Source organism: Euphorbia lathyris, chromosome 6 (assembly GCF_963576675.1).
Source record: "Euphorbia lathyris chromosome 6, ddEupLath1.1, whole genome shotgun sequence".
NCBI classification, from domain to species: domain Eukaryota; kingdom Viridiplantae; phylum Streptophyta; class Magnoliopsida; order Malpighiales; family Euphorbiaceae; genus Euphorbia; species Euphorbia lathyris.
In genome coordinates, this window is record NC_088915.1 from 32,239,928 (window position 1) to 32,247,674 (window position 7,747).

General features: G+C 37.1%; 1 non-coding gene across 1 annotated transcript; it reads left to right on the forward strand.

Moving 5' to 3' along the window:
- Positions 1-303: 303 nt before the first annotated feature.
- LOC136234485 (small nucleolar RNA R12) lies at positions 304-382 on the forward strand. Its single transcript, XR_010691366.1, has one exon. It is a non-coding gene; the product is annotated as a small nucleolar RNA R12 (small nucleolar RNA).
- The last annotated feature ends 7,365 nt before the right edge of the window (positions 383-7,747 follow it).

Below are 7,747 nucleotides of genomic sequence, written 5' to 3' on the forward strand. Positions count from 1 at the left end.
TATAAACGAGCTAAATCCCTAAACGAGATTCAGAATTCAAGCTATGTATTTTTTGAACCACAAATAATCAATGTAATCTACTGGTTTTTTTACGGTTTTGAAGCCTAGTATTGCAATTCTGTGATTACTATAAGATTGGTCACAGAATCTATGTTAGGCAATAGTAAGGTTTTAATTTTTATTTCCATAAAATCTTAAGGGTTTCATGTTTTTAAAAACTCTACCATTAACTCCATTTTCCATTTTCTTTGGGAAGTTTTGGTGACATGGTAGATACGTTTGTTGTTTAAATTTTTGATATGGGGATGAATGATGAAGAAAATCAGACGGATTCCCACTGATTTCATTATATGATACGAATTTCCAGCTACTTCTGACTCTTTATCGTCTGAATCCTTTTAGATCTGTTTCTGACTCTTTATCGTCTGAATCCTTTTAGATCTATTTCAAATTCCCCAAAACAGAGTTAGATTAATTTTCGTATGTTGATGTTCAGAGCATATTTGCACTCTTGGCATGGGATTAATCCCATGCGATGATTATTTTCCACCAATATCTTTTTAGGTCTGTTTTTAATTAAGTATTAGGAATTGAAATCAACTCCGCCTGTGAGGGTCACTTGGTGGCCTTTACATCCGGTCCCAAGCCCGGACAAAGGAGGAGGGTTGCGGTAGGTTTGTGGCGGTCAGCGTAAAACTTAGCCACATCTTATGACATGAACCATAATATAAATACCGTTGGGGCGTTCCCTACTCAGCGACGCGCTGCACTTCCTAGACCCGGGTGTAGTGATAAATGTGCAAGGGTTGCTAGGTCGTCGCCCCGAAGCGGCGCGCCACCCCAGGACCCGGGGGTGGTGTCAAATATGCAAGGGTTGCGGGTAAATAAGCTAGTCCACGGTAATGGTAGGGGTAGGGGTAAGGGTAGTAGGTTACGCTTTGGGACATGGAACATAGGTTCTTTGACAGGAAGATTAGCTGAAATTGTAGATGTTATGAAGAGGAGGAGAATAAATATATTATGCCTACAAGAAACCAAGTGGGTTGGAGCCAAGGCTAGAGAGATAGCTCCTTGGGGTTATAAGCTTTGGTACTCAGGAAAGGATAAGGGTAGAAATGGAGTAGGTATTCTTATTGATAGGGAGTATATTGATGAGGTAGTAGCGGTGTCTAGGAAGAGCGATAGAATTATGAGTGTTAAGCTAGTGATAGGGGATGAGGTTGTGAATGTCATTAGTGCATATGCGCCACAAATAGGATTAGATGTGTCTATAAGACAAGCTTTTTGGGATGACTTAGAGGAAGTGGTGCAACAGGTTCCTAGGGATGAAAAAATGGTACTAGGGGGTGATCTCAATGGACACGTGGGTTCTAGGCGAGATGGGTTTGAGAGTGTTCATGGAGGGTATGGTTTTGGAGATAAGAATGAAGCAGGAAATGATATTTTGGAATTCGCATCAGCCTATGACTTGAGTATCATGAACACATGGTTTATGAAGAGAACATCCCACTTAGTGACTTATCGGAGTGGCGGTAATGCGAGCCAAATTGACTTCTTCTTAGTAAGGAGTGCTTGGAGAAAGAGTTATATTGATTGTAAGGTGATCCCTGGTGAGAGTACGACAACCCAACATAGAGTAGTGGTGCTAGATTTTCGAAGTAGGAAATGTATAAGAAAACAAACAGCTCAAGTAGAGACTAAGATTAAGTGGTGGAAATTGCAAGGGGAGAATCAACAAAAATTTGTGGATGAGATGACCAAAAAAGATATTTGGACTTGCAATATGGATTCAGATATAGATTCGATATGGAATAAGATGGAGCATAGTATAAGGGAAGTAGCGAAGGAAGTTCTAGGGGAATCTAAAGGTAGCATGCCACCGGGTAAGGACACATCTTGGTGGACAGAAGAAGTACGACAAGCAGTAAAGAGTAAGAGAGAATCCTATAAACTATTGGGGAAATGTAGGAGTGACGAGAACTACGAAAAATACAAAGAGGCTAAAAGGGAAGTAAAGAAGGTCATACGAGATGCTAGAGCAAAGGTGAATCGGGATCTGTATACAAGATTGGATACGAAAGAAGGGGAAAGAGACATATATAGAATTTCTCGGATGAGAGATAGGAAGACGCGAGATCTCGGAAAAGTTAAATATGTGAAGGATGTGGACCAGAAAGTCCTAGTTGGAGATAAGGATATCAAGGAACGATGGAGGTCCTATTTTGATGACTTATTTAATGGAGATCGCCAACAAGATGTTGGAGATATAAGTATCCATCACGATATGATAAATCATGAATGCCTGCGGAGAATTCAAAAGGGTGAAGTCAAAATGGCATTAAGTAAGATGAAGTTGAAGAAAGCAGTAGGACCTGATGGCATCCCTATTGAGATTTGGAGATGTTTGGGAGAAAGAGGAATCGAATGGTTGACGACGTTCTTCAACAAAATTTGGAGAAACAATAAGATGCCATCAGAATGGAGGAAAAGTACCTTAATCCCTTTGTATAAGAACAAAGGCGATGTCCAAGATTGTGCCAACTATCGGGGAATCAAATTAATGAGTCACACTATGAAACTTTGGGAGCGAGTGATTGAACAAAGGCTAAGGAGGACGGTGAAGATCTCGGAAAACCAGTTTGGCTTTATGCCGGGAAGATCAACTATGGAAGCCATCCATCTAATGAGACAATTAATGGAGCACTATCGAAATAAGAAGAAAGACTTGCATATGGTTTTCATTGACTTGGAGAAAGCATATGATAAGGTACCAAGGGAAGTACTTTGGTGGGCCTTGATAAGGAAAGGCATTTCGCGGAAATATATTGACATCATAAAGGACATGTATGAGGGAGTATGCACGAGTGTACGTACTAGTGTTGGGAAGACTGAAGAGTTTCCTATTACGATTGGAGTGCATCAAGGTTCCGCACTAAGCCCATTTCTTTTTGCCATCATTATGGATGAACTAACAAGTTCACTTCAAGATGGTATACCATGGTGCATGCTGTTTGCAGATGATATTGTGTTGGTTGATGAGACGAAAGAAGGAGTGGAGATGAAGTTGGAACTATGGAGGCAAACTCTAGAATCTAGAGGCTTTAAGTTGAGTCGAAGTAAGACAGAATATTTGGAGTGTAAGTTTAGCGGCCATAGGAGTAGGGAGGCAGGGACAATCACCCTAGATGGGAGAGTTGTTCAGGCCTCGGATTGCTTCCGGTATTTAGGATCTCTTATCCAAACGGATGGAGAAGTAGATGGAGATGTTGCCCATAGGATTAAAGCTGGTTGGTCGAAGTGGAAGAGTGCTACGGGTTTCCTTTGTGATCCCGGCATGCCTAATAGATTGAAGGGAAAATTCTACCGGACGGCAATTAGACCAGCATTGTTATATGGTACGGAGTGTTGGGCAGTGAAACACTGCCACATCCATAAGATGTCGGTGGCGGAGATGCGTATGTTGAGATGGATGTGTGGTCACACGAGAAAGGACCGGATGCGTAATGAAATAATTAGGACAAAAGTAGGGGTCACATCTATTGAGAATAAAATGAGAGAAAACCGACTAAGGTGGTTTGGCCATGTGAGACGTAGAGCGCTTGATGCGCCGGTTAGGAGAACCGAAGAGTGGCAAAGGGATGTAGTGGTGAGGGGTAGGGGAAGACCTAAGCAAACTTGGAGGAGGGTGATCGAGAGTGATATGAGTTTATTGGGAATTGAGGAAAATATGGTAGTGGATAGGACGGAGTGGAGGGAGCGAATTTGTGTCGCTGACACGACTTGATTTTCACGGTTTTATATGATGGTTCATGTTAGCCGACCCTGAATCATTTCGGGACTAAGGCTTTGTTGTTGTTGTTGTTGTTGTTGTATTAGGAATTGAAATCGATGCTTTTTTTGTGTTTGGGGCAAGCAAACAAACAGAGTTGTTTTTTTTTTTTGTAAATCTCAAAGCAAACGTCATAAAGGGAATGAGAATGAGAATGATGATCTTTGGAATAATTGGAGTTGTTTTTTGTTCCTGTGTGTGGTTATTTTACTTGCTCAATGCTTTTATCTAATTATTTTGTGATAGGACTTTCTTGAGAGGTAGTACTTGTTTTATTATTCTCTTAATGAGCCTAATCCGGTTGAGTCTTAGGTGGTAGTCTTGTTTTGCATTATCATGCTACTCTTGATATGATATGCCATTTCTCTCTGTATGGTTTTTGATAAAATGTTTCCCCATGATTCTATTCTTTATACTAGGTATGGAAGCTTGAAGTGTCTTTAAAACTACAACTTGATGATGAACAATTTTCTCAACTTATAATAATTCATTGCATTGCTTCTCGAGATCTCTTTGAGTGGAACATGTAATGTAGTGAATGATTCTGATTCGAGAACAATGTATAAAAGTATGTTCATGATAAGCGATGCAATCACAAAATTGATTTTAAACTAAATCGTGTCTTAGACTGTTCATTTTGTTAATAGAGCGAGGTATGAGATTTCCCTTTCCACATAACATCGTGCATATCCTTGATTCAAGAGTTTAACCTCAGCTTTAGTCAAATATCTCCTAACGAATTGAGGTGAGGACAGATAATAGATCTTGAAATTTTATAATTTGAATTATATATATTTAGGCATTTGCTAATATCAAATGTTTCCATTACTTAATGTCAACCAACATTTTTCATAGTTGGTTTGCTTTTTAACTAACCTAAAGCATGGACCAAGTCAAGATATACCCTTGCACCTATCTGGTTTTGATAAACAACTTGATGGTCAACATATTTTTATTTACTTTTCTCAATTCATATTCATTTCTTGCATTGCTTCTAGAGTTTTAATCTCTGTGTTGAACTTGTTAAAATGTATAGCAGGTTCAACATAGAGATTGCAGCTTTAGAAGTAATTTAATGGATGATTATGATTTGAGAAAAATATATAAAAGTTTGTTCATCATTAGAAATCATGAGTTGCAACCACAATATTTATATTTTTTAGGTTTTAGAAACCTACTTGGAAGAAAATCGATGAAATCTGCTATTGGAATATGGGTAAGGGTTGCAATGGGATGCGAATCTAAATCAATGTGGGCGTGGAATCATGGAAATTTTTTAGGATTGGGGCGGGGAAATTTTTACCTCAAAAGTCAAAATGGGAATGGGAATAGTGAGTGAGTACTATCCCAAATCTATTTCCAAATCAATTTTAGAATATATTGTGTCTTGGACCGTTCATTTTGTTAATGAAGTGGGGTATGAGATTTCCTCTCCTATATAACATTGTGGATATATCCTTTAGGAATTTAATTTGAACCTGGTCAAATATTTCCTAACAGACTTTTATATATTTTTTAGGTCATAATCATTCATCGCATTGCTTCTAGAGTTACAATCTCTTTGTGTTGAAAAAACCAGGCAGCAGATAAAAATGCATAGCACATTAACACAAGGAGATTGCAGCTCTTGAACTAATGTAATGTATATAAAAATATGTTCACGGTCAAAAATCATGAATTGCAATCATATTATTGATTTGAATTGTGCCTTAGATTGATCTTTTTGTTAATAGAGTGGGTTATGTGGATTTCCCTTTCCACATAACATCGTGGATATCCTTTAGAAGTTTAACCTAAGCCTTAATCAAATATCCCCCAACACGTAGCTAGATTTATTGGCCCTTGCGAAGATCTGTGTGATATTATGGTTGACGTCAATGGGGTTTGTATTTTGTAGGTTCTAAAAACCTACCTAGAATGCGGAATATGGATAGGGGTGGCAATGAAATGGGGATTCTAATTAATGAGATGATGAATCATAAAAAAAATTGATCATTGGGACGTGGAAAAAGTTTGCCTCGGAAGTCGAAATGCAGATGGGGATAGGGAAGAGTACTGTCCCCGAATCATGGAATCTTTGTCTTGCTTCCGAATAGATCCCTGAATTTTTCTAATTTAAATTATATTATATGTATTTAGTTATTTGCTAATATCAAATATTTCCATTAATTAATGTAAATAAACATTTTTCATAGTTGTATTGATCAGTAACTAACCTAAAGCAGTGATTAAACAATACATTCCACGTTTAATCATAAGTTCTCAATCAAACTAAACCAGATATCATTTTAAAGTCTTTTTAGATAATTAGTAATAAGATCATTCATGCACCTTAAGAGCATCTTCAATAGAGGGTGCTTAATATAGTGCTAAAACTTAACATATAATCTCAAAATATAATATTTTATTGTTTCTTTCATCCACATCACTTTTGACAACTTTTACTTAAAACATGCTCCAATAGAGGTTGCTTGAAAAGTTGACATTATAATCTTACAGATTATTATTTTATTATAAATATTAAAAATAAAAGGCTCCAGATTTTATTATTTCTAGGAGAAGGACCACAGATTTTTTATTAAAAAATAATAAACAATGTTGTCAAGAGGTTGCCAAAAATTGGCAACTTTCTTTAGCACCCACAATCACTCCAATAATGGGCACCTTTTAAAAGTTGTCAAACCTGATGTCACATCAGCTGTCACTCTTAAGAAAAAAAAAACTGCCAAACAATTAACATAAAGTTAAATTAAATCATAAAATGGACCCCTACTGTTTGCATTATATATATATATATATATATATATATATATATATATATATATATAATTAGTTATTTTACGTTTGAAACATCAAGTTACTAGTACCAACCACTACTAGTTTAATAATCATTTTTATTTTTTTACTGGGATTCCTCATCACTCGTGAGGATCCACATTGAGCGGACATAAGAGGTAAAAAATCTTCAAACCTTTAAATGGGGATGTTCGAAATCCATCCTCGCAAGTGTTTGGAAACGAAGTGGGGAATCCATCCTTACCCTCACCCCTCTTTGTTGCCATCCCTAATATGGATTCTCATATGGAAATTTTTTTATTCAAGAAGAAAGACATTACTAAAGGCTTCAAAGCTAGGTAGTTTTGGGCGGAAGCAAACAAAGTTGCTAATGGTAGCTTTTATTCGGAGGGCTTTCCATTCAATGCCCATTGGAATTTTAACCTTCACAATGGTAAGACATGTAAGAAGGATCTTGGAGGACGAAGAGGTTTTGGAGGGGATTCTTTCTTTCACGGATGAGTACCACTAGGAGGACATGATGTCTTAAATCAAACACGGACTTCATATTGTTCTTCAAGACGATGTCGGAGGTTCATTTTTGTTCGGCGAGGAGGGATACCTTTGGCTCCATAGGAATGATAAATATTTTAACTTTATCTTGTTTTCTTTTAGGTGTAGGCATTACCTCCAACATAGACCTTTGTGCTATTATGTTAGGGAGAAGATAGCAAGTGGAAGCTGCCAGACCTGAAGTGGTAGGTAGGGATGTTAATGAGTTAGGATACGTTGCAAACTATTCAAGCTCAAATTGGGTCAAAGCTCGATCCAGGTGGTATCAGCTCGTGCTCGGATTGACTTTAGACATTATCGAACCGAACTTGAGCTTTTTTAAGTTCTGCTCGAAAGCTCGTGAACAAGCTCGATCAATTTTTAATTACTATATATGTTTTTTTATTAATCTTTAATTTAAAATAAAAAATTAATGACCATAGGAAACAATGAATAATTAGTCATGAACTCTAATTCTCAACTCACAAGTTCTATATAAAAAAAAACAATTAACCAATGATTTAAGCATTTAGCTAGTCAGAAAATTGGGAATTCAATATTCAAAATCTGAACTCGTGTGGAGTATGTTAT